Raw genomic sequence first — 27,940 nt, 5'->3', positions numbered from 1 at the left:
TTCCTAATCCTTAACTCCTTCAATGATTTCCCCTCTTTTTTGTCTATTAAATGTTTTTATTCCCAAGGTATTGGTCCAATCCACACCCCATCTCTTCCATGTTCTCATTCGGAAGTAATGTCATTAAATGCCAGAGACTCAAACTCCAGGAGATAGCGGAGGACAGGAGAGCCTGGCGTGCTGCAGTCCATGGGGTTGCAAAGAGCCAGACACAACTTAGTGACTGGACAACAACATAAGTTTCAGGCACACAGGTGCGGTAACACTGAGTCTCTGGTTTTACTTTTGACTACATCCTTGACTTTTCCTCTAGACTCCGAGCAAATATTTTATATTTCTTTTATATATTAACATAATGCCCTCTTAGTATTTCAAACTCAGAATGTTCACACAAAACTTCATTTTCATATGTGCCAAACTTGCTTTAGTTCCATGTTTCTTATTTCTGTTCAGATGTTACCATCCACTCACTTAAATAAACAAGAAATCTTAGTTAAATGATTGCCAATCAATTTTACATCCAATTAATAGTCAAGCTTTTAAGGTTCTCCCTCTGCAGGTATTCCTAAATTGTTTCTTTCATTGTGATTATTTTCACAGCTTCCAGTCAACTTCAAGCTGACCTCATCACCACCAATTCCTCCTCCAACAGCTTCCCATAATTCATTCTCAATGCCTGGTCAAGCACCAATTTGATCAGTTGATTTCTCTGCTCAAAACGCTTGTGAGATGCCTTCATTGGCTTCATGGTAAAGTATACACTCTTTCTCCTTGAGATTTAGACCCTCTATAATTTTGTACTTCCACACTTTTTGTCTTATCTCTCTCCCCTCATCCTACTCCCTGAACTATATACCCTAAACTTCAATTCTGCCTCTGCAGGTATTCCTAAATTGTACTCCCAAGTATGCCATGAGCATGATGCTTCTAGCTTTTCCAGATCTTTTCTTTTCATAGCGTTAGTGAGTCTTCATGAAACTTCAACTAATTACCTCAGATAAAATACATACCTATCCTCTCTGAATACCCCTAATACTCTTTTTAGCAGTATGTACAGATTCGTATTGCTCAGTACTAAGCTCACCGCTATATATCTGCAAACCCCATTCCAGATTTTACACTCATGATACACAGCCTTGTTCCTCTTAAGGTTTCCTGCAATGCTTTTCACAGTTTGTTGTATAGGAATGTGTGTGTGCACATCCTCAGTCATGTCCAACTCTTTGCAATCCCATGTACTGAAGCCCACCAGGCTCCTCCGTCCACGGAATTTCCCAGGGTGGAGTGGGTTGCTATTTCTTTCTCTAGGGGATTTTTCTTCCCCAGGGATCAAACCCACAGCTCCTGAGTCCTCTGTGCTGGCAGGCAGATTCTTTTCCACTTGAGCCACCTGAGAAGTTGTTGTATAGAGATATAGTCAGTAATTATGTGTTTTATTGAATTAAAGTATTGCTGTTTGTTCCTTTGAAATATGTACTAGATTTTCTATTCTTTCTATTCCAACAATGCTATTCCCTTTCAAGGCTCTAGGCATTGTCCACCTTGTTTATTACCTGTTTGAACTTTCCTTTTCAAATCACCGTGTAAGCCATCACGTTCACTGTGTTATTCCCTACTTCCAGTTCCCAAGACTGATTCTGACACCAAATTCTCTGTCCATCTCCCCAGGTCATCTGAGATCCTCATTTCTTCCCTCTCCAACCCAAACTGGCTTCCTAATATTCCATGTACTACATTCTTTATACCAGTCAGCTCCACTTTGCTGTAAATTCCATAATGCCATGCTCTTCTCACATTAGTGCCTCTGCTCACCCTGTATCCTCTACTGGGAATATCCAACTTTCATATCCTGCAATGTATAACTCAAATTTCCCTTTTCTCTCAGGAAATTTTTCATTATCATTCTTCTACACATGGCTATTGTGCTTAAAATGAGTATCCCAGATGAACAACCAATTTGTTTTCTCATTGCTATAAGTTGGTTAGTTTTCTCTCTCCAGCTGGTTCTATGGGGCCAGGTGCTGTCATGCATATACATACTTCTCTATCCCTGGCAGCACTTTTAAGAACACTCCTGGTCACATTGTTTGTGTGTGTGTGTGTGTGTGTGCATGTGTGTGTGTATGCTCAGCCATGTCTGACTCTGCTACTCTAAAGACTGTAGCCCGCCAGGCTCCTCTGTCCATGGAATGTTCCACGCTGGTCATATGATGTTTATTGATGAAAAATAAGCAGAAATGGGGGCTCCATTCCCTAATAAAATAGAACTACACAGTTTACTTGCTTTTCCAGGGAACTGCACATAGTGAGTGACTTTTAGAAGGGCTGCCATGCTCTAGAGAGAATGCCCAGCTGTAAGCTCAAGCTGACACAGTACAGGACCAGAGAAGCAGCCGACTGTGCCTGCCATATTCAAAGACATGGTTTATTGTGCCAACCTCGTCTGCCGATCCCATCAACGCTAATTATAATCAACTAATTCTATTAGCTTCTTCAACCTATTTCAGGAGAGATCACATTATACTAAACAACCATCATTGAGTAATAGAGTTATGCTCTTTCTACAGCAGGCTTCATTCCAGTCAGTCAAGCAGAAAGAACATTTTGCATTAATGTTCTCAGAGAAGTATACAGTTTTCACTTTCTAAAATTTTGTTTCTTTGGTCAATTATTTCAGTCTGCAAAAGTTCAAAACAGGTGTGATATTTATGTGCTTATTCTTAAGAGGGATAGGCAGAACGAAATAAAGGAACATTTTATTTCATGCCATTAGCAAAGAACCAACTTTGATTCCGCAAAGAATATTAGCTAGAGGTAATAAAGAAGGAGAGGTGTTGTAGGAATGCTGTAACTTCTGTCTTTATGCTGTTATATAGAACACTGTGCCTTGGGGCTATTTAAAAATATTTCCCCAATCCAGAAAGACATCATTATTCTCTACTCCCCAGAATTCTCAAGTGCATTAACATGAAATTTAATATAGGTATTAGGGTGAGATTAAGTTGTAGAAATAAGAAAGGCAAACACTGCCTATTTATCTACACCTTGGCAGGTGATACTGGTTAACAGGTGCTTGCCAGGAGAGGATTCCTAATCCGCAAACTAGAAGAAAACATTAGGGATAATTTTCAAGAGAGAAACTCATGACTCTTATATGGATATAAAGTGAACATGTGTTAAAGACTGTATTCAACTCTTTAATGAGGGAACTGGTCAGATGTTGCAACCAGATCAAAGGAGAGTCCACAGAACACAGCCATTTGTAGATCAGACACAAGGAAAGCAATGTGCCAATGGGGGCAAAAGTAGCTCTTCTCAGTCAGAGAGAGAAGTCAGTGGATAGAATCTGCCTGTCTCTAGGCAAGAATGACTCTTCAGCACTATCAACTCTCTACAGTTTACAGAGGTGTAACATGGCTAAGCAAAGAACTGGACACGACTGAGCGACTGAACTGAACTGAACTGAACACGGCTACACTAGAATCAGAATCACAAAGCCTGAAAAGCTGTGATCTAGATAATGCAGTTTTCCAGTAAATCACCAACTTATCTCTACAAGAGACTTCTAGAATAATATGTAAGATATAACATGTTCTTTCTGAACTGAAGGACTGGGCCTTTCTCGCAGAAACTCAGAAAAGAAAAGCTATTGAAAATGATTCTGGTTGTACTTAGAAGCTCATTTGTGACCCCATGGACTGTAGCCTGCCAGGCTCCTCTGTCCATGGGGATTCTCCAGGCAAGGATAATGGAGTGGGTTGCCATTTCATTCTCCAGGGAATCTTCCTGACCCAGGAGTTGAAGCAAGTTCTCCTGCATTGCAGGCAGATTCTTTACCGACTGAGCTACAAGGGGAACCCTATTCAAAATGACCCTGGGTGTACTTTACAAGCTCATTTAAATATGTCCAGATCCTGGCTGGAAGTTTATCCCTGAGCATAAGCCCTGGAAACCAGGTCTGAAGGAAACTTCTCACTGGATGGAGAGGATTTAGAATGCTTTTCCCCCTCTATTTACATTTCTATTTTCTTTGTTGTTGTTATTCTTAATTTTTTCACCTTAAAAAGAAAAAAGCAAAGAGTGACTACATTCATACAGAGATCAATGGTTACAAGGATCAATCAGCAGCAGGTAGGAGGAGAAGTAGGAAGCCGGTGGGGGGAGGGGACAGGACGGCACTAGCAGGTCCCTCCACTCTTAACAGGCATGGTCACACCCTTAGAAATAATCAGGCTTCTCCACATCATCAAGGTCTTAATTTTATACAAGCACAGGACCCATTAGCAAGAGGTTTCAATCTATATCAGTGAAAAGGAGGTGCTAACTTCATCATGAGAAACGCTGGGCTGGAAGAAACACAAGCTGGAATCAAGATTGCTGGGAGAAATATCAATAACCTCAGATATGCAGATGCCACCACTCATGTGGCAGAATATGAAGAGGAAATAAAAAGCCTCTTGATGAAAGTGAAAGAGGAGAATGAAAAAGTTGGCTTAAAGCTCAACATTCAGAAAACAAAGATCATGGCATCTGGTCCCATCACTTCATGGGAAATAGATGGGAAACAGTGGAAACAGTGTCAGACTTTATTTTTTGGGGCTCCACAGTCACTGCAGATGGTGACTGCAGCCATGAAATTAAAAGACACTTACTCCTTGGAAGAAAAGTTATGACCAACCTAGATAGCATATTGAAAAGCAGTGATATTACTTTGCCAACAAAGGTCCTTCTAGTCAAGGCTATGGTTTTTCCAGTGGTTATGTGTGGATGTGAGATTTGGACTATGAAGAAATCTGAGTGCCGAAGGATTGATGCTTTTGAACTGTGGTGTTGGAGAAGACTCTTGAGAGTCGCTTGGACTGCAAGGAGATCCAACCAGTCCATTCTAAAGGAGTTCAGTCCTGGGTGTTCATTGGAAGGACTGATGCTAAAGCTGAAACTCCAATACTTTGACCACCTCATGAGAAGAGTTGACTCATTGGAAAAGACACTGATGCTGGGAGGGATTGGGAGCAGGAGGAAAAGGGGATGCCAGAGGGTGAGATGGCTGGATGGCATCACTGACTCGATGGACATGAGTCTGAGTGAACTCTGGGAGTTGGTGATGGACAGAGAGGCCTGGCGTGCTGCAATTCATGGGGTCACAAAGAGTCGGACATGACTGAGTGACTGAACTGAACTGAACTGAACTGACCCCATAGAGAAGTACAGCTGGAGAAGAGCCCAGAGCAGAGCCTACTAAAACACAGGGGTCAGTATACAGTCTCCTCTTGCCCTAGCCCAGGAGTGGTACTATTTATTCGTATATTGAAGATAATAATGGAGAATTCACTGCTATAAGAGTAAGTTAATATGTTTAAAGTGCTTAGAACAATGCCCAGTAAATGGTAAGACCCATATATATGTTTGCTAATACCATTAATTTTAATCCCACTGTCAGTGACTAGAAATCTATCCCTTTGCAAACAACCAATGAAGAATGTAACTGGAGTGAGCTAGATCTAGGAGCAAACATCAGCTTGAAAAGAAATTACATAAGAGAGAATGATCTTTTTTAAAGGCAATACAGATTCTTGGCCAGTCTTCTTTTCAAAACAACTTTACAAATATATGAGATGCTATATGAATAAGGGTTCAATGTGATGTCATGGCAATTTGAGAATCCAGAGATTAACCTCAGTGTCAGTGAACAGATGACAATCAATTGGGATATAAATCACACCACTCTGACCAAATAAGTATGAATGCCTAGTGCATTTTATGATTCTGTACTGGCATTGCTAATGAAGGGAGACCATCTCTTGACTCTGTTTTTTATTACCAGTTCATTAAGAGACCTTTGCAATTATATGTAAAACAAATGACCAGAGAAATAACCACTAAGAACAACAAAAAATAATGCTAATACAATGAATATGGAATTGCTTCAGAATTAAATAGTGACAATGATATCTGTAATTTATCAAGTGCTTTACTTATTTACAAAATAGAACAATTATTTTCATTTTACAGATGAGAAACCTGAAGCTCAGAAAGCTAAAATGAGTCTTGCAAGGCCATGCAGCTTGTGAGTAGCAGGGCTGGCATTTTAATTCAGAACCATCTCATGCCTAAGCCACATTTTTTGACCTCAAAACACACAGCCTCTTCATGTACAGTGCACTTGAAAGGAGTATATTGTTTTATGTACAACATGGTGCCTAATGACTGTTATCCAACATGGTGATCCCTGTGCTCCGGGGAACTTAACTCAGGTTTATGTGCCTCCTGCACATGGCTGTTTCCATTTTGGTTTAGTCCCTGGGTTGTCAAAATCTTCAGTAATGTAGCTATCACAGTCCTTGCATTATGTTTTTTTTTTTCCATTAAATATCATAGACATAAACATCAAGAATGCTTATTGGCAGGCATAGAAAAGAAACCCCAAGCAGAAACCACATTGCTGACTGTAGATTCTATAGGGTTCCTTTATTGTAATCTTGGCAGGCAGAGTTCTTCTCCTTCTGACTTTTTTTTTTTTTTCAGTATTACTTCTGGGAAGTGATGGCCAGGATCATCCATCCTCTTGACTTGACACTCTTTACACAGACCCTTTTCTTGTCTGCAAAGATGTGTCCTTTTTACTTCATGTCTGCAATTTTCCTGCCACCTGGCTGCTCATGAAAAAGGAACAGATTCTAGAACATCACTTCCCAAGGTGAGGTATATCCATTTCACTCTCTAAATGAGGAAACTGCTGGTGCAGAAAATCACTAAACAAAAAAGCATCTCCTTCAAATGCCCTCATGAAAGGACACATTTCCTGGCAGTGGAATGAGGAAGTGAGCAACCATTACAAAGGGGCACCAACACAAGGAATATCTGTTCATTCCAAAGATCTGTGCCAGGCTCCTGGATCTGTTAGCCACTGAGTGCTCTGCGATGCCAGCATGGAAGTACTGACAGCAGAAGAAAGATCCCAGGCTTAATGTAAAGTCTTGGAATCAATGCCAAGAAAAGTCCCTGCTTTTTAGCAACCAGTATCCAAGATCCAAAAATCAATGTTTACCCAAGGCAGATGTCACCTCAACTCCTCCACAGTTCCTCCCATTCTATCCTGACATGCTCTCTCAGATATGGTTTTTCTAAGTACAGAGCTTTGTTTTCCTGGAAGAAGCTATGTTATAATGGAAAGAATTTTCTAACTTGATATAATACTAGCTTTCAACTCCCAATTTTGTCTCTTACTGTCTTCATAAACCCCACCAAATTCTGTGAGCCTGTCCTCCCACTGACATAAGGGAAAAATAATATCTGCCCCTTGGTAGTCTTGTGAGAATCAAATGGTATATTGTATATGAAACCTCCATATAAAACTAATTACATTATTCAAGTCTATACCGGTATAGTCTAGTCCAGTTATCTCTGTTGTAAAAGTCGTCTTCGTTATAAATTGGCCTTTTAGTTTAGGAAGGAAGCAATTGCAAAGAGCAGTGGAAGTCAAGAATGTGGGCTGTAAATCTCCTTTCTTTTCTTCTAATCTTCCAGCAGTGTTTCATCATAAAGTGGTTGTCACCAACCCTCTCTTAATCAGCCAAGATTCCCATGTGTAGGGGTTGTGTTAGGTGACAATGAGATATGAGTAGGGAATGTTAAAGAGAAAGGGTAAGCTCCTTTCACATCTGGCTTCTGTGATTAAAATTATATCTTCCCTTGACTCTTCAGTGTTGTCAAGGAATTTAGCTGTCATCCATCCACTGTATACTCCAGACTCCTTTTTAGGGTTGCTGGCAGTATGATTACCGACAGACAAGCGAGTCTGAATATTGAGGCTGGTGAATGATTGGCATCCTTAAACATGGTAAACATGAAGACTTTTCATCCGTAAGACACTGATTTTGCTTTTGGCAGTGATGAGGGATGGGCTATGTCAAAACCAAATGAGAACCTACAGTTCTGTGAAAAAACAGACTTCTCTGAAAGGAGAACTTGCTGCTGAATCTGACTTAATCAGTCTTCGCCCAAGTCTGCCTTCTTTGCTTTTCCTCTTCCTTTGTCTTTCTTTACAGACTGACCTTTACTTGTTCTTCTCCTCTCCTGTCTCACCTTCCATAATTAAATATACAATATACAATCAACACATAGCATCCTAACTGGTTTTGCGTCACAGGGTTGCCTCAGAATTGTGTCACTGAAATCTCAGCTCATTCACTGATCCAGCTACATAACCATGAAAAGCTTTATACCATTCTCTGATATGGAGCTGCAGAGGCTTTCTCTGCTTAATCCCTATACACTAATCCTCACAATCCACTGGATGCAAAACTAAGAAAAAGCAAGCTAAAACTGGTTGTATATTCAGGATGGAACTAGAATCTTGTGTCTCCCAAACAGGAAATAGTTGATCAAATCTAATTAGCTTGCAGCTCAACAAAAGCAATGGTGCTGTACAGATGGTCAAGGATGAATGATTTTGAAGAGGAACAGGAAATAGCTTGAACTCCAGAAAACTCCTTGATATTTATTTGTTTGTTTGCTTGTTTGCTTTCAAATGTGCAGATTCTACAAATACTAAGCATATTTTATGCCAGACACTTCCTCTTCTACTTAAATTCATTGACATTTATATATGATAAGCTGGCTCACCAAGTTACACTGTCAAATGTTTTACAAAAGTATAGTTATAAAGAGTCTTAGGCATCATCAAATCTAATCCTCTTATTTTACAAATGAGTAAACTGAGGTTTAGAGATATAAAGTGATTTGCAAAAAGTCACAAAGTCCATGGCAAAGATGAGCCTAGAAACCAAGTCTATGGAGTTCTAATCCATGATTCTTCCCAGTACACTGAGGCTTCCTGGCAAATCTCATATAAATAAGCCAAACATTTTGGTGGATACCTAGAGTGTTATGTCTTTTTCAAGGAATGGGTCTCTCAGAAGAAAACTGCTGAAACTCAGTATTCCTGAGTTCTTGTATAGCTCTGCAATTTAACAAAAATATCCTCCTTTCAGAAAACCTGCACTATTATCAACAGGACAAATGAGTGACAACTTACTGAAAGCAACACTGGAAGAAAGAAAAACATAGAAGAGTATGACGTGGATGTCTTCCCCATTGCATAGACGTTAGTCTCCAAGAATCTCATATAGAAAACAGACTTTCAGGAAGGGCCAGCTGAGCAGAAGTGGAGACCCAAGAACTTGCATAAAATTCAAAGTTTGCAAATCCGCAGTGGAGCCTCTGGATTTTAAATTCTGTAGTGTGACAATGACATAAAGCAAGTTTGTTTCTTTTTTTTTAATGCCTACTAAAGACATTGGGCAGAATTCATTATCAAATCGTGGCTGGAACATTTAATCTAAGGTCTAACGCCCTAAAAGTTCAACCACCACAGAATGCCTACCCCAGCTGCAATGCTGACCTGAATGGCAAGTCACAGAACCAGTCGCATTGGCAAAATGACAAGAGCTATACACTCACACATACACATTATATTTTCATGTGTATATGTGTATGTATACATACATATGCAAGCCCATCCCATTCTCTTTGATAATAAGAATTTTTACCCTCTGAAGAGTTGCAGAAATCTGAACTACTACTGTAGCTCTGTTAACAGCCAACTCTGTGACAAGGGCCTACTCAAAAGAGAGGAAAGTCAATAAAAGTAAAGTGTAAGTGTACTGTTAATGACAGATTCTCACAGGCACTTTCCCCCAAATTATACCATTCCTATTCAAATACCATCTCAAGAGTCTCAGACAGTGTCAAGTGCAATCATTGTTATTGCAGTTGCCAAGGTAATCAATCGAAATCATAATGAAGGGAACAGAAGGAAATCAATAGAGTCTGAAATTACAAATAAAGAGAAGCTATCGTTTAAGAGCATTTGGCTGAAATCTTCCATATTAATGGAGTCAGAAACGGCTGTGTCATTCAGAAGCAGTGTGGTGCATAATTCAGCTGAGTGCATTAGAACACCTAAAAGAGGCTGCAATAATTAGGGCTGCCTACCAAGAATCTGTCCACCTTAGAAGGCATATTGCTGAGTTGTTTATTACAACTCCAGCATGTTTTCATATCTTAATATTTTCAATCATCTCCCAGAGCACCCTTAGGCAAGAGGCAGGGTTAGCTTATTCAGAGACATTAAGAACAGGTTGTTAGGCTGGTCTGATTCTGAGATTAAGAAGTAAGAGAGACTAAATCATGCCTTTTACTTTAGAATTGTGTTCTTTTACAAAAATTCTATTGATTTGGCAGAGCAATATAGGTAATAGAGAAAGGAAGGGATAAGGATGAAAATAGATTATAGGAAAATTGATTATCGCCTAGTCTTTAATCACATGCGTGAAAAGTTCATTGGGCTCTATTCAAGTGACATAAAATTTTTCACTTTCACTGTTATTTGTGAAGGTAAATGAACATTCCAGAATTGCCTAATACTCATGATCAACTACATCCTAAAGAGAGAACAGGAATCAAATGACAATAAAGGTTGTAAAGCTATACAGTTCTATTATCAGAAAATAGTCCATAAAAGGGATAAGAAGTTATTTAAAAAATCATGTAGACTTTCTTATACTGGCTTATCATTGGCAACTCAAAATGACAGGTTTATGGGTTTCAGCAGAAATATATTTATTTCATCTTCAATATTCTATGACAGGCTTTCCATATTCCACTCCACTGCTTTGTAGGCCTTGGCTTGCAGGCTGTCTGTTTGAGAAATCCTGAACTTTCAATCTCAATCTATAGATGCCATGAATGCATAAAAAGTTTACAGGTGTTTGGCATCAATATCATGAGATCACTGGAAATAAATGCATATAATTTATACATATTTAAATATACCCTTTCAATAAAACAGAAAAAAAGGAAGAATACAACAATTAACCTGGTGTGAGTTCTGATTCCCACTGTGCTCAGGGACCTATATCCAAGAATGAGCATGAGATTGGAGGTTAGAAGATATTTTTCCCACAGCAGGCTTAGTACCCATATGCCTCTCACAGAGGAAGCATCATGATACTAATTTTAAAATATATTTATTTATATCTATTTATCATTTACTTATTTTTATATCACAGGATCTCTACCTGTAATATGACTCCTTCACAAGGTATTCAGCCAAAGAATTATCAAACTTCTGCAGACAAGACAGTGAATAAACTTTCCACATCATGTTGATCAAACTGTTTTTCCAATGTGAAATATTAGCCAGACATAGAAAAGGTTGGACTGTAAGGCTTAAGTCTTGTTCAGTTCAGTCACTCAGTCATGTCTGACTCTTTGAGACCACATGGACTGCAGCACACTAGGCTTCCCTGTCCATCATCAACTCTAGGAGCCTACTCAAACTCATGTCCATTGAGTTAGTGATGCCATGCAACAATCTTATCCTCTGTTGTCCCCTTTTCCTCCTGCGTTCAACCTTTCCCAGCATCAGGGTCTTTTCCAATGAGTCAGTTCTTCTCATCAGGTGGCCAAAGAATTGGAGCTTCAGCTTCCACATCAGTCCTTCCAATGAATATTCAGGACTGAGCTCCTTTAGGATGGACTGGTTGGATCTCCTTGCAGTCCAAGGGACCCTCAAGTGTCTTCTCCAACACCACAGTTCAAAAATATCAACTCTTCAGTGCTCAGCTTTTTTTAGTCCAACTCTCACATCGATGCATGACTACTGGAAAAACCATAGCTTTGACTAGATGGATCTTTGCTGGCAAAGTAATGTCTCTGTTTTTTAATATGCTGTCTAGGTCATAACTTTCCTTTCAAGGAGCAAGTATCTTTTAAATTCACAGCTGCAGTCATGATAGGCAGTAATTTTGGAGCCCAAAAAACTAAAGTCTGTCACTTTTTCCATTATTTCCCAATCTATTTGCCATGAAGGGATGGGACCAGATGCCATGACCTTAGTTTTCTGAATGTTGAGTTTTAAGCCAACTTTTTCACTTTTACTCTTTTACTTTCATCAAGAGGCTCTTTTGTTCTCCTTCAAGTTCTGCCATAAGGGGGGGTGTCATCTGCATGTCTGAGGTTATTGATATTTCTCCCGGAAATCATGATTCCAGCTTGTGCATCATCCAGTCCAGCGTTTCTCATGATGTACTCTGCATATACGTTAAATAAGCAGGGTGACAGTAATTCAGCCTTGATATACTCCTTTCTCTATTTGGAACCAGTCTGTTATTTTGTGTCCACTTCTAACTGTTGTCTCTGACCTGCATACAGATTTCTCAGGAGACAGGTCAGGTGGTCTGGTATTCCCGTCTTTAAGAATTTTACACAGTTTGTTGTGATCCACACAGTCAAAGGCTTTGGCATAGTCAGTAAAGAAGAAGTAGATGTTTTTCTGAAACTCTCTTGCTTTTAGATGATCCAACGGATGTCGGCAACTTGATCTCTGGTTGCTCTACCTTTTCTAAATTGAGCTTGAACATCTGGAAGTTCCTGATTCACATACTATTGAAGCCTGGCTTGAAGAATTTAGAGCATTACTTTGCTAGCATGTGAGATGAGTGCAACTGTGCAGTAGTTTGAGCATTCTTTGGCATTGCCTTTCTTTGGGATTAGAATGAAAACTGACCTTTTCCAGTCCTGTAGCCACTGAGGAGTTTTCCAAATGTCCTTGAATACTGAGCGTAGCACTTTAAAAGCATCATCTTTGAGGATCTGAAATAGCTCAACTGGGATTCCATCGCTTCCACTAGCTTTGTTCTTTGTGATGCTTCCTAAGGCCCAATTGACTTCGCATTCCAGGATGTCTGGCTCTAGATGCGAGACGATATCATCTTGGTTATCTGGGTCATGAAGATCTTTTTTTGTGTATTTCTTCTGTGTATTCTTGCCACCTCTTAATATCTTCTGCTTCTGTTAAGTCAATACCATTTTTTTCCTTTATTGCGCCCATCTTTGCATGAAATGTTCTCTTGGTATCTCTAATTTTCTTGAAGAGATCTCTCATCTTTCCCATTCTATTGTTTTCCTCTAATTCTTTGCATTGATCACTGAGGAAGGCTTTTTATCTCTCTTTGCTATTCTTTGGAACTCTGCATTCAAATGGGTATATCTTTCCTTTTCTCCTTTGCCTTTTGTTTTGCTTTTTTTCAAAGCTATTTGTAAGGCCTCCTCAGACAACCATTATGCCTTTTTTGCATTTCTTTTTCTTAGAGATGGTCTTGATCACTGCCTCCTGCACAGTGTTATGAACCTCCATGTATAGTTTTTCAGTCACTCTATCAGATCTAGGCCCTTGAATCTATTTGTTACTTCTACTGTGTAATCATATGAGATTTGATTTAGGTCATACCTGAATGATCTAGTGGTTCCCCCACTTTCTTCAATTTCAGTCTGAATTTGGCAATAAGGAGTTCATGATCTGAGCCACAGTCAGCTCCTGCTCTTGTTTTTGCTGACTGTACAGACCTTCTCCATTTTTCGCTGCAAAGAATACAATCAATCTGATTTCTGCACTGACCCTCTGGTGATATCCATGTTTAGAGTCTTTGCTTGTGTTGTTGGAAGAGGGTGTTTGCTATGACCAGTGCATTCTCTTGGCAAAACTCTATTAGCCTCTGCTCTGCTTCATTCTGTACTCCAAGGCCAAATTTGCCTGTTACTCCAGGTGTTTCTTGACTTCTGACTTTTGCATTCCAGTCCCCTATAATGAAAAGGACATCTTTTCTGGGTGTTCTAGAAGGTCTTGCAGGTCTTCATGGAACTGTTAAACTTAGCTTCTTGAGCATTACTGGTTGGGGCATAGACTTGGATTACTGTGATATTGAATGATTTGCCTTGGAAATGAACAGAGATCATTCTGTTGTTTTGAGATTGCATCCAAGTATTGCATTTTGGACTCTTTTGTTGACTATGATGGCTACTGCTTTTCTTCTAAGGGATTCTTGCCCACAGTCATAGATATAATGGCCATCTGAGTTAAATTCATGCATTCCAGTCCATTTTATTTCACTGATTCCTAAAACATCAATGCTCACTCTTGCCATCTCCTGTTTGACTACATCCAATTTGCCTTGATTCATGGACCTAACATTCTAGGTTCCTATGTAATATTGCTCTTTATAGTATCAGACTTTACTTTCAACACCAGTTGTATCCACAACTGGGTGTTGTTTTTGTTTGGCTCTGTCTCTTCATTCTTTCAAAGCCTTTGACTTTGTGGATCACAACAAACTGTGAAAAATTTTTAACGCTGGCAAACCAGACCACCTGACTTTCCTCCTGAGAAATCTGTATGCAGGTCAGGAAGCAACAGTTAGAACTGGACATGGAACAACAGACTAGTTTCAAATCGGGAAAGGAGTACATTAAGGCTGTATACTGTGTCCCAGCTTATTTAACATATATGCAGAGTACATCATGAGAAATACTGGACTGGATGAAGCACAAGCTGAAATCAAGATTGCCAGGAGAAATATTAATAGCCTCAGAAATGCAGATGATACCAAACTTATGGCAGAAAGCAAAGAAGTAAAGAGCCTCTTGATGAAAGTAAAAGAGGAGAGTGAAAACATTGGCTTAAAACTCAACATTGAGAAAACTAAGATCATGGCATCTGGTCCCATCCCTCATGGCAAATAGATTGGGAAACAATGGAAACAGTGACAGACTTTATTTTTCTGGGCTTCTAAATCACTGCAGATGGTGACTGCAGCCATGAAATTAAAAGACACTTGCTCCTTGGAAGAAAAGTTATGACCAACTTGGCCACATATTAAAAAGCAGAGACATTACTTGGCCAAGAATGGTCCATCTATTCAAAGCTATGGTTTTTCCAGTAGTCATGCATGGATGTGAGAGTTGGACAATAAAGAGAGCTGAGTGCCAAAGAACTGATACTTTTGAATTGTGGTGTTGGAGAAGACTATTGAGAGTCCTTTTGACTGCAAGGAGATCCCGCCTGGCAATCCTTAAGGAAATCAGTCTCGAATATTCATTGGAAGGACTGATGCTGAAGTTGAAGCTCCTATACTTTGGCCACCTGATGAGAAGAACTGATTCATTGGGAAAGACCCTGATGCTGGGAAAGCTTGAAGGCAGGAGGAGAAGGGAACAACAGAGGATGAAATGGTTGGATGGCATCACTGACTGGATGGACATTAGTTTGAGTAAACTCCGGGAGTAGTGATGGACAGGGAAGCCTAGTCTGCTGCAGTTCATGGGTCTCAGAGTCAGACACGACTGAGCAATGAACTGAAATAAACTGAACTTCATTCTTTCTGGAGTTATTTCTCCACTGTTCTCCCATAGCATGTTGGGTACCTACCAACCTGGAAATTTCATCTTTCAGTTTCCTATCTTTTTTGCCTTTTCATGTTGTTCATGGTGTTCTCAAGGTAGGAATAATTAAGTGGTTTGCCATTCCTTTCTCCAGTGGACCACATTTTGTCAGAACTCTCCACCACTACCTGTCTGTCTTGGGTGGCCCTACATGGCATGGCTCATAGTTTCATTGAGTTAGACAAGGCTGTGGTCCATGTGATTAGATTGGTTAGTTTTCTGTGATTGTGGTTTTCATTTTGTGTACCATCTTATGGAGAAGGATAAGAGGCCTATGGAAGCTTCCTGGTGGGAGATACTGACTGTGGGGGAAAATTGGGTCTTGTTCTGATGTGCAGGGCCATGCTCAGTAAATCTTTAATCTAATTTTCTGTTGATGGGTGGGGCTATGTTCCTTTCCTGTTATTTTACCTGAGGCCAAACTATGGTGGAGTTAATTAAGATAATGGTGTCCTCCTTCAAAAGGTCCCATGCATGCACTGCTGCTCTCATAGACCCCAACCCTGTAGCTGGTGACCGCCGATCCACACCTCCACTGGAGACTCCTGGACACTCACGGGCAAGTCTGGGTCAGTCTCTTGTGGAGTCACTCTTGCTTTCTTCTAGGTCTTGGTGTGCACAAGGGTTTGTTTGTGCCTTCCAAGAGTCTGTTTCCCCAGTCCTGTATTCTGGTGGCTCTATTGTGGAGGTAATGGTGACCTCCTCCAAGAGGGCTTATGCCATACCCAGGTCTACTGCACCCAGAGCCCCTGCCCCTGCAGCAGCCCACTGGTGACCCATACCCCACAGGAGACACTCAAACACAGTTCTGTCTCAAAGTCTGTGGGGTCTCTGGGTCCTTGTTCGTCCAAGATTTGTTTGAGTTCTTTGAGCATCTCTGGCGGGTATGGGGTTTGATTCTAAATGCAAGTTCGTGATTTCACCCCTCCTTGATTGGGCTTCTCCTTTGCCCTTGGATGTGGGGTATCTCCTCAAAGTCGCTCCAGTGCCGTGCAGCCTTGAGAGCCAGTTAACTATGTGCATTTCACTGATCCTTTGTTAGTTGCCAAACACTGAAGGATCAACTTAAAGATACATGGAGCTTATTCAAAAATTGTGCCCTTCTCCATCATGGGAACTTCCTAAAATATTTTCAAAGATAATTTTGATTATATGTAGCTTTTGCTGATTTTCAAACCCAAACCTCACCTGAGATATAAATTCTTCATGTTATAAATATTCAGCCAGGCATAGCACTTATTCAAAGAACAGCAATTAATAAATATTTTCTAATAGCTAAAGATCACTTGGATTGACATCTTGGTGGAAAGGCATATTACAAAGGCTGGCTTTCAGGATTCACTCCAAATCTACTACATCAGAATCTGTATTTCAACTAAGTACATAGGTGGTTTATATCCACGTTAATGTTTGAGATCCATTGTGCTAGAGGTCACATGAAAGGAAAATGTATGGCATAAAAGATCTTCTTAGAGCATTAACCAAATGTTAATTAGGAAGAAAACAAGAGAGAGAAAGCCTGAGCACAATTGTGCAGGTATAATAGTTGGGGCAGAGTTCTATTGCTACATGTACTAGCATATTATAATCATCAAAATAGCTTCAGAATGTGTTCATATTTTATAATATTGAATTATCTCCCTTCCCATCTCTAGGCCAGAAGAATGCATGTAAACAAATATTCAAAAAAAAAAAAAAACCATGATAACTGCTATAAGAGAGATGTAAATAAAATGCTTGGAAAGCTGAGAAAATTGAACCATCCATTTTGCATGGAAGAACTGAAGAGAGATTTCTTTAAACAGTTGGATTCTGAGGACACAGGAATTCCAGACAACAAGAACATAAGGGGAATTGAAAGGCTTAGGCACTTTGGAGTTGCCACAAACTTAAGTGTGCCTAGAGCTTATGGTGCACGTTTTGCTATCTCTTTACAGGAAGTAGGAGATGAAGGGATAGATGGAAAAAGATGAGGATGAAAAGATGGGAATAAGGTAGAGAGAGCTGGGCTCTAATGTTGAGGCATAACTACAAGGCCTAAGACTAATATAATATCAATCCCTATATTCCAATAATCAAGTTTATTAAAGCTAATATGGTATTGTTGGGCTTCCCTGGTGGCTCACTGGTAAAGAACTTGCCTGCCAATGAGAGACATGGGTTTGATCCCTGGGTCGGGAAGACCCCTTGGAGAAGGAAATGGCAGCTCTATCCAGCATTTCTGCCTTTAAATCTCCAACTCTATGGATATTCAAATCTTTCCTAAGGTACACATGTATTATCTTGGGTGATTCTGTCTTCACATTCTTCTCTGTGTCTAGGTTCTTGGACCTTCATGCACCATCTGGGTGCTGCACCATGTGAATCTAGACAAGAAACTAAATTCCTCCACCAGTTGTTACAAAAGGAAGTTGCTCAAGGCACTCGTAAATATTTGAAGACTCAAGAGAGAATAATATCACACAGCACAGAGTTTTGTGCTACTCACAACTCCTCTTATCTTTCCCATCTCATCACTATGACCCTTCTCGAGTTCTCAAGGAAAAACATACTTTCCCCTCTGTTACAGAAGGCAGTTTCTTCCCCCTCAAGAGTTCACCTTCTCCTCCAAGCATACGTTAAAGTAGTTTTCAAAAGTAGGAGCAATTCTATGCCTTAAAGGAACTGTGACAGCAGCTATTAAGAGAAAAACTAACTTGCTACTCAATATACACTATTCAGACACACAAAACGTTTTCACGTGTATGTGTGTATATATTCAAGGTACTAGATCTAGTTAAAAGTGTGCCTGAGGAACTATGGACAGAGGTCCAAGATATTATACAGGAAGCGATGAGCAAAACTGTTCCAAAGAAAAATAAAAGCAAGAAGGCAAAGCAGTTATCTGAGGAGGACTCAGAAATAGTGGAAGAATGAAGAGAAGTGAAGGGAGAGAGGGAAAGGTACATCCAATTAAACACAGAGTTCCCCCCGCCCCCCCCAAATAGCTAGAAGAGAAAAGAAGGCCTTTTTCAATGAACAATGCTTAACAACAGAAGAAAACAACAAAAGGGGAAAAACTAGAGATCTCTTCAGGAAAATTGGAAATATCAAAGGAACATTCCACCCAAAGATGAGCACAATGAAAGATAAAAATGGTAGAGACCTAGTAGACACTGAACAGATCAAGAAAGGTGGAAGGGCTACATGGAAGAACTGTATAAAAAGATCTTAATGAACCGGATTATGATGATGGTGTGGTCAGTCACTCAGAGCCAGACATTCTGGAGTGTGAAGTCAAGTAGGCCTTAAGAAGCACTGCTGTTAATAATGCTAGTGGATGCAATGAAATTCCAGCAGAACTATTCAAATCCCTAAAGGATGATGCCATCCAGGTTTTGCATTTATTATGTCAGCAAATCTGGAAGACCCAGAAGTGGCCATGGGACTGGAAAAAGGTCAATCCTCATCCCAATCCCCAAGAAGGGTAGTACCAAAGAATGTGCTAACCATCGGACAGTTGCATTCATCTCCCATGCTAGTATGGTCATGCTTAAATCTTGCATGCCAGGTTTCAGCATTATGTGAACCAAGAACTTCCAAACACCCAACCTGGGTTTAGAAAAAGAAGAGAAACTAGAGGTCAAATTGCCAACATTTTCTGGATTATAGAGAAAGGAAGGGAATTTCAGAAAAAAAAAATCATCTATCACTATTTCATTGACTACACTAAAACTTTTAACTGTTTGGATCATGAAAAACCATGGAAAGCATGGGAATACCAGACCATCTTAACTGTCTCTTGAGAAACCTATATGCAGGTCAAGAAGAAACAGTCAGAACCCTGTATGGAACAACTGATTGGTTCAAAATTGAGAAAGGAGTAAGACAGGCTCTCTGCTGTCATTCTGTTTGTTTAACCTGTACACTGAGCACATCATGAGAAAGGCCAGGCTGGATGAGTTACAAGCTGGAATCAAGATAGGTGGGAGAAACATCAACAATCTCAGATATGAGGATGATAACACCTTAATGGCAGAAAGCAAAGAGGAACTAAACAGCCTCTTGATGAGGGTGAAAGAGGAGAGTGAAAGAGCTGGCTTAAGATTAAACATTAAAAAAATCTAAGGTCATAGCATCCAGCCCCATTACTGCATGGCAAATAGAAATGGAAAAGATGGAAGTAGTGACAAATTTCCTTTTCTTGGGCTCCAAACTCACTGCAGACAGTGACTACAGACATGAAATCAGAAGATGATCGCTTGTTGGCAGGAAAGCAATGAAAAACCTAGACAGTGAGTTGAAAAGAAGAGACATTATTCTGCCAACAAAGGTCTGTATAGTCAAGGCTATGGTCTTCTCAGTGGTCATGTCTTGAGAAAGAAATGGAAACCCAGTCCAGTATTCTTGCCTGGAAAATTTATGGATGGAGTTGCCTGGTGGCTCTAGTCCATGGGGTAGCAAAGAGTTGGAGAGGACTGAGTGACTTTCACATACATATATGGTCTTCCCAGTGGTCACATATGGTTGTGAGAGCTGGATCATAAAGAAGGTAGAATGCTAAAGATTGGATGCCTTCAAACTGTGGTGCTAGAGAAGATTCCTGAAAGTTCTTCAGACAGCAAGGAGATCAAACCTGTCAATCTTAAGGGAAATCAATCCTTGTTGGAAGGACTGATGCTGAAGCTGAAGCTCCAGTATTTTGGTCATCTGATGAGAACAGACAATACACTGGAAAAGTTCCTGATGCTGGGAAAGATTAAGGGCAGAAGGAGAAGAGCGCATGAGAGGATGAGATGGCTGGATGGCATCACCAGTGCAATGAACATGAATTTGGGCAAACTCTGGGAGACGGTGAGGGAAAGGGAGGCCTGGTATACTGCAGTCCATGAGTTCACAAAGAGTTGGACACAACTGAGCAAATGAACAACAACATGTATGTATATATACATGCATATACACACACACACATATAGATACACTTAGTAGCTCAGTTGGTAAAGAATCCCCGTGCAATGTGGGAGACATGGGTTCAATCCCTGGCTTGGGAAGATCCCCTGGAGAAGTGAAAGGCTACCCACTCCAATATTCTGGCCTGCAGAATTCCATGGACTGTATGGTCCATGGGGTCACAAAGAGTCAGACACAACTGAGCGACTTTCACTTTCATACATGTATATATGTATATGCACTATGTGTGTGTGTGTATGTATATATAAACACTCATGTACATATATAAGTGTATGGTGTGCACGTATGTGCCTTAACATACGCATGTGGACAGAAGGTTGGAAAGATACATAAAATAATGTTAACCATGGTTATATCTGGGCTGTTAACCATGGTTATATCTAGGTAATAAGGTTATGAGTAATTTTTACTTCCTTCTTTCTCGTATATGTATGTGTTACATATGAGAACATGTAATTTAAAAAAATTAGTCAGTAAAAGGTAATGTGGTTAATAGATAATTTTATTTGAAGGAATTGCTTTGTTTGAATAGTGAACAGAAGCCAACATGCAAGGGTTTCCTGACTCAATTGGTGCTGATAGATTTGAAACTATGGATTAAAGAAGTTGTGCCTTGAAAAGAAAGGTCAATTTGGATGGTAGTTCTAGAAGAGTATTTTTTTTTACTTCTTTATTATTTTTTTAATTTTATTGGAGTATAGGTGACTTATAATGTGTTAGTTTCAAGTGTACAGCAAAGTGAATCAGTTACACATATACATATATTTCCTCTTTTTCAGATTCTTTTTCCAGATAGGTCATTACAGAGTATTCAGGAGAGTTCCCTGCACTACACAATAGGTCTTTATTATCCATTTTATATAGTAGTCTGTACATGTCAATTCCAATCTCTCAATTTATCCTTCCCCTCACTTTTCCCCTGTTAATTATGTTTGTTTTTTACATCTGTGATTCTATTTCTGTTTTGTAACTAAGCTCATTTGTTACAATTTTTTAGATGCCACATATAAACAATATCATATGACCTATAAGACATTAATCTCCAAAATACATAAATAGCTCATGCAGCCCAATATCAAAAAACACAACTCAATCAAAAAATGGGTGGATTTTTCCAAAGATACACAGATGACTAAAAAGCACATGAAAAGATGCTCAACATCCTAATTATTAGAGAAATGCACATCAAAACTACAATGAAGTATCACTTTACACTGGTCAGAATGGTCATCAAAAAATCTACAAACAATAAATACTGGAGAGGGTGTGGAGAAAAGGGACCCCCTCCTAAATTTGGTGGGAATGTAAATTGGTACAGCCACTATAAAAAACAGTATACATGGAGGTTCCTTTATAAACTAAAAATAGAACCACCATATGATCTAGCAATTCCAGTCCTGGGCATATATCTGGAGAAAACTCTATTGGAAAAGATATACACACCCCAGTGTTCATTGCAACATTATTTATAACAACCAAGAGATGGAAGGAACCTAAATGTATATTGATAGAGGAGTGGATACGGAAGTAGTACATACACACAATGAAATATTATTCAGTGATAAACAGAACGAAATCTGCAGCAACATGGATGGACCTAGACATTGTCATACTGAGTAAAGTAAGTCAGAGTTCTAGAATAGTATTTATTAAACTAATCCCAGAGTTGGTACTTAAGCAACTATACATAGAAGACAGTTTCGAAAGTTTTGCAGTATGTTAAACCTAGCACTTCCAAATGTATTTGATATAGAATACACTTTGCATGGAATACTATGAAAAACCAACAAAACATTGTTGTCCCCATAGAACACATATTGAGAAATGCTGCTTTAAGGAATAGTGCAGCTAAAAAAATGTTATATTCGCTAGAGTTGAGTATGCTTGTTGGTATAGGGGAAGGAGGTTGTGGAGAAGAAATTGAAGGTGTAAGACTAAAGGAAAATAGTTTATTGACCAAAGTTTCAGAAAAAGCACCAGGGGATGAAATCCAAGACATTCCTACTTAAAAGCCTGGTTTCTAAATAAAAATTTTCAGCATCACTTATTGAAATTTCATTTTAACAAGGTTCCCAGGAGATACATTTGTACATTAATATTTAAGAAACACTGCCCTAAGAAAAAAGAATTATGTCACAGGCCTAGAAAACATGGGGAAAATGTTTGAAATAGCTATTGTGAGAAATGTGATAGGGAATTGACAAGGGTCCATTTGATACTGATTCTAATCAGTGTCTTGGTTTGGTTTTCATTTAAGTTTCTCCAGTGAAGCTTAGAACTTAAGAGAAACAGAATTAAGGCCATGGCTCAGGGCTGCAGATTGACAGAAGGAGCATTACTGAAGAGTAAGGGAACAGAAAGTCCTAAAGCAACAGAGAAAGTAGCAACAAAATAGCTGGGTTTGAGTGCATTTGGGGATCTAATGGCATCCCACTCCAGCACTCTTGCCTGGAAAATCCCATGGGCGGAGGAGCCTGGTAGGCTGCAGTCAATAGGGCCACTAGGAGTCGGACACGACTGAGAGACTTCACTTTCATGCATTGGAGAAGGAAATGACAACCCACTCCAGTGTTCCTGCCTGGAGAATCCCAGGGGTCGGGGAGCCTGGTGGGCTGCCATCTCTGGGGTCGCACAGAGTCGGACACGACTGAAGCGACTTAGCAGCAGTAGCAGCAGCAGAGGATCTAAGAAAGCCAGGAGGAACCTGATGCATGGGGGAGATCAGGAAAACCTAAGAGGTATGAGGTGAGTGAAGCGAAAGGTAAGGACGTCAGATTTGGAAGTGTGGAGTTCTGCCATGTCAATTGTGGAAGAGAGAAGATGATGAAAACAATGAGAACAGAAAAAGTGTAAGGGATGATAGGAAACGTTCAAGGGGTCCAGTTTTCTGTTGTCTACAGGACTGTAATGCAAAGTGCTGGGTGAATCTGAATCCCCTTCCCTCCGTGGTCCCCAGTGGGGTTGATGAGACAGTGTACCCTCAAAATAAGGACTGTTTTTACATGGTTCTAGATTTTATACATGGCCTTAACCCATTTATAGTAAGACTCTTGGGTTATGCCTTTTTCACGCTGGCTATCAAAAACCCATGAAACCAAGTTACATTTTAGGAGAAACAATAGAGAAACTTAAAGAAAAGTTTCAACACAGACAGGAGTTTGATCACAATAGAAGAAAGATAATCAAAGGAAAACTTTACGTATAAGATACAATTACTCCTGCTCTGGCAGGTAGTCGAACATTGACTCTTTACTGGCTACTTCTAAGAAACATGTGTATTTGATATCTGCTATATGATACCTATATGATGTCTATATTCATCTCCAGAATAGCTCCCTAACATTGGTATCATAACACATTCCTATCACTAATGAGGAAACTGAAAAATGTTATGTAATTTGTCTGGGGCCATGCAGTTAATAGGAGGTACAGCCAGGATTTTGTCCCATTTAGCAAATTCCAGATTGCATCTTCCTATTCACATCATCTTTATGGAGATGCAATGACCATTTTCATCCCTTCATCATCATATCATCATCATCATCATGTTACTACATAGGCTTTATACAGTGATTTACAATTTATGAGTTACTACCTTCATATGATGAGAAGGCTTTTAGAGCTTAAATCAATATGCAGTTTCAACATCTAATTCCTTGCTCTCTACAGTCTTGCTCTAGACCAAGAACACCAGCATCACTTGGGAGCCAGTTACTGATTCTGAATTTTAACAGATTCCCTAGAGGATCTACTTAGTGTTTGAGAAATTCTAATATATACTATTCAATGTTGCAGTGTATTGTCAGGTAGGGCCATTTCTTGGGGAAACTGAAGAGTTTTATTATCAGGACTTTCCTACTGCCCCTTCTCATGACTCAACTTTCATCTCCTGGGAACCTATATTACTCTAAAAGTTTTGGCAGCAAATATCAGAAAACAATAAGGATAATGGGTTCCAAAGAAAGTCAGTACCAAAGAATGTTCAAACTATCTTACAATTGTGCTCATTTCATACACTAGCAAGGTTATGCTCAAAATCCTTCAAGCTTGGCTTTAGCAGTACATGAACCAAGAACTTCCAGATGTACAACCTGGGTTTAGAAAAGGCAGAGGAACCAGAGATCAAACTGCCAACATTTGTTACATCATGGAGAAAGCTAAGGAATTCCAGAGAAACATCTATTTCTGCTTCATTGACTATGCTAAAGCCTTTAACTGTGTGGATCACAACACACTGGAAATTTCTTAAAGACATGGGAGTACTAGACGACCTTACCTGTCTCCTAAGAAACTTGTATGCAGGTCAAGAAGAAATAGTTAGAATTGGACATGGAACAATGGACTGTTCCAAATTGGGAAAGGAGTATGTCAAGGCTGTATATTGTCACCTTGCTTATTTAACTTATATGCAGAGTACATCATTGGAAATGCCAGGCTAGATCAATCACAAGCTAGAATCGAGATTGCTGGGAAAAAATGTCAATAACCTCAGATATGCAGATGATACCTCTCTAATGAAGAGAAAGCAAAGAGGAGCTAAAGAGCCTCTTGATGAGGGCAAAAGAAAAGAGAGAAAAAGCTGGCTTAAAACTCAATACTCAAAAAACTAAGATCATGGCATCTGGTCCCATCACTTCATGGCAAATAGAAGGGGAAAAAGTGAAAGCAGTGACAGATTTTATTTTCCTGGGCTCCATAATCACCGTGGCTCTTGACTGCAGCCATGAAATTAAAAGATGCTTGCTCCTTGGAAGCAAAGATATGACAAACCTAGATGGCATATTGAAAATCAGAGACATCACTTTGCCGACAAAAGTTCCTCTAATCAAAGCTATGGCTTTTCCAATAACCATGTATGAATGAGAGAGTTGGAGCAGCCAACTCTCAGAAGGCTGAGCACCAAAGAATCGATGCTTTCTAATAGTGGTGCTAGAGAAGACTCTTAAGAGTCCCTTGGCCAGCAAGGAGATCAAACCAGACAATCCTAAAGGAAATCAACCCTGAATATCCATTGGAAGGACTGATGCTGAAGCTGAAGCTCCAGTACTTTGACCACCTGATGCAAAGAGCTGACTCATTGGAAAAGACCCTGATGCTGGGAAAGATTGAAAGCAGAAGGAAAAAAGAGTGTCAGCGGATGAGATGTTAGACAGCATCACTGACTCAATGGACATAAATCTGAGCAAATTCCTGAAGATGGTGGTGGACAAAGAAGGCTAGCATGCTGCAGTCCATGGGGTCACAAAGATTCAGACATGACATAGTGACTGAACAGCAACAAATGGGCTTCAGCTACGAAGAAATGAGTTATCTCAAAGAGCAGGATGCTAATAATTCAGAAAGTGAAAGTTGCTCAGTCGTGTCTGACTCTTTGTGATCCCATGGACTATACAGTCTATGGAATTCTCCAGGCCTGAATACTGGAGTGAGTAGCCTTTCCCTTCTCCAGGGGATCTTCCCAACCCAGGGATTGAACCCAGGTCTCCCATATTGCAGGTGGATATTTTACCGGCTGAGCCACAAGGGAAACCCAAGAGTGCTAGAGTGGGTAACCTATTCTTTCTCCAGGGGATCTTCCCGACCCAGCAATTGAACTGGGGTCTCCTGCATTGCAGGTGGACTCTTTACCAACTGAGCTATAAGAGAAGCTCCAACAACTCAGAGTCAAGGCCTACTGATTCAGTGCCATCACAGAATTCCTTCCATGAACTTTGACCTCAGGCTGGTTTCTCTTGGTCAAGAAATGGCTGCATCAGTTCCACATTTTTCTTTCTTTCACATAAACATTGAGAGGAAGAATTAGGGAACCTTTTTTTTTTTTAATGTCTACTTGATAGATGAAGACTCCCAGTAGACTTTCTCTCGTGTCTTAACTTGTCAGAACTGGGTTGCTTGTTCCTTCCTAAACAAATTCCTGAACAAGGGAATGGGAATGCATGAACCATTTTATACTAATCTCTGTAGTGGACTGGATGATGGAGAATCAACAAACACGGCCACTTCAGAATCCAAGTCACCCATGCTGCCACTGATTTACAGATTACTGCTCATATCTGTCATCCTGGGGTTCTGGCCTTCTGCCCACTCTCCCTACCTCCTTCTCAGCTTGCTGGAAATACACTTTTATAAACTCATTCCTAAAATATTAATGACTAGTAAGATTTTGCCAGTGTAATCCATCTGGAAGCTAATACATTGCAGGTGACTTTTCCTAGGTGTTTAAACAGTGATAGCCCTTAAGTGGAAAGCTGAGCTCAAAGAGCAACTACAGTCAGAAAAACAATATAAAAGTAAGACAGACTCCGATCGCTTTGATGAAGCTTGGAGGGCCAAGAACACTGGACTGAAGCACTAGGTTTACAGCAGCTAAATCTGGAGAGAGATGGTGCTCTGCAGATGTGCACAAGTCATTTCACTATCTGAGCCTTGGTTCATTCATCCGAAAAGTGATCATATTTTGGCTTGTTTCAACTCATAGCATGAGGGCAATAAGTGGTGATGCATAGGATGAATGTTAGAAAGCAAACGTAGAGTGTTATTATTCCTCCAATACAAGGAACAGTACCTTGCTCTGCTGCTGCTGCTGCTAAGTCACTTCAGTCGTGTCCGACTCTGTGCGACCCCAGAGACGGCAGCCCACCAGGCTCCCCCGTCCCTGGGATTCTCCAGGCAAGAACACTGGAGTGGGTTGCCATTTCCTTCTCTGATGCATGAAAGTGAAAAGTGAAAGTGAAGTCACTCAGTCATGTCTGACCCTCAGCGACCCCAGGGACTGCAGCCTTCTAGGCCATGGGATTTTCCAGGCAAGAGTTCTGGAGTGAGGTGCCATTGCCTTCTCCGACCTTGCTCTAGATGTTGAATATATGTTTGTTAAGTGAAAAATTAACTGTGTTTTCATCTTTTCTGTGAAGTTTTAAAATTTAACCCAACAAAAGCATATTTTACAGTGTCTATCCTGTTTAGGTAGCAGATCTCCAAATCTCAGTGGCTTCCATTAAAAACCATTTACTCTGAGTCTACAGGCAGATCATTTTAGGCTACAGGTTGGGTTCAGGTTTACTCCACACTTCTCTTCCTCTTTGGACCAGCAATTATCCAGGCATGTTCTCCTTATGGTGAAAGTAACAACCGGGCAAATGGAAATATCCCATGCCTTTGATAGTCTCGGCCTGGAACTGGCATACTGTCACTTCTTCCATATTTTGCTAGTAAAAGAAACTTTCATGGCCAAATGACACCAAAGTCATGGAAAGAAAGTCTACTTTTAAACGGTAGAACTTCAAGGTAACATGACAAAAGGTATGGATACACAATTCTACAAGGAGAGCATGAAGAAAAGGGAAACAATGATCTAATCTTCCACACATCCTGAGGCTGATAACAGACTGCTGGTCCTTGAGGATTTTTTTTTTTTTTTAAACAGAGAAAATCAGCTTTAAACCAAATTTCAATGAAATTTTAAATGTGCACTTACAGGAAGCAAAACACTCAAGATGAGAACATTCCAGAGTCCCCTTTACAGGGGAACACAGGCAGCTCCTTCCTTATCTGTAAAGTAGAACCAAAAATGATAGTGAGCCTGTGGATGGAAATCATCCAACCACTGGGGACCTGAGAGCATGCCCAGAAATAGGTTTAGGTTTGGGATTACAAGAGAGACTTAGGTTTAAATCCCACTATTGCAGCTGCATGATTTAATATTCCTAAT

The sequence above is a fragment of the Ovis canadensis genome, chromosome 2 (assembly GCF_042477335.2).
Source record: "Ovis canadensis isolate MfBH-ARS-UI-01 breed Bighorn chromosome 2, ARS-UI_OviCan_v2, whole genome shotgun sequence".
In the NCBI taxonomy this organism is placed as follows: domain Eukaryota; kingdom Metazoa; phylum Chordata; class Mammalia; order Artiodactyla; family Bovidae; genus Ovis; species Ovis canadensis.
The sequence above is the reverse complement of the archived record's forward strand: the minus strand, read 5'-3'. Positions refer to the sequence as shown.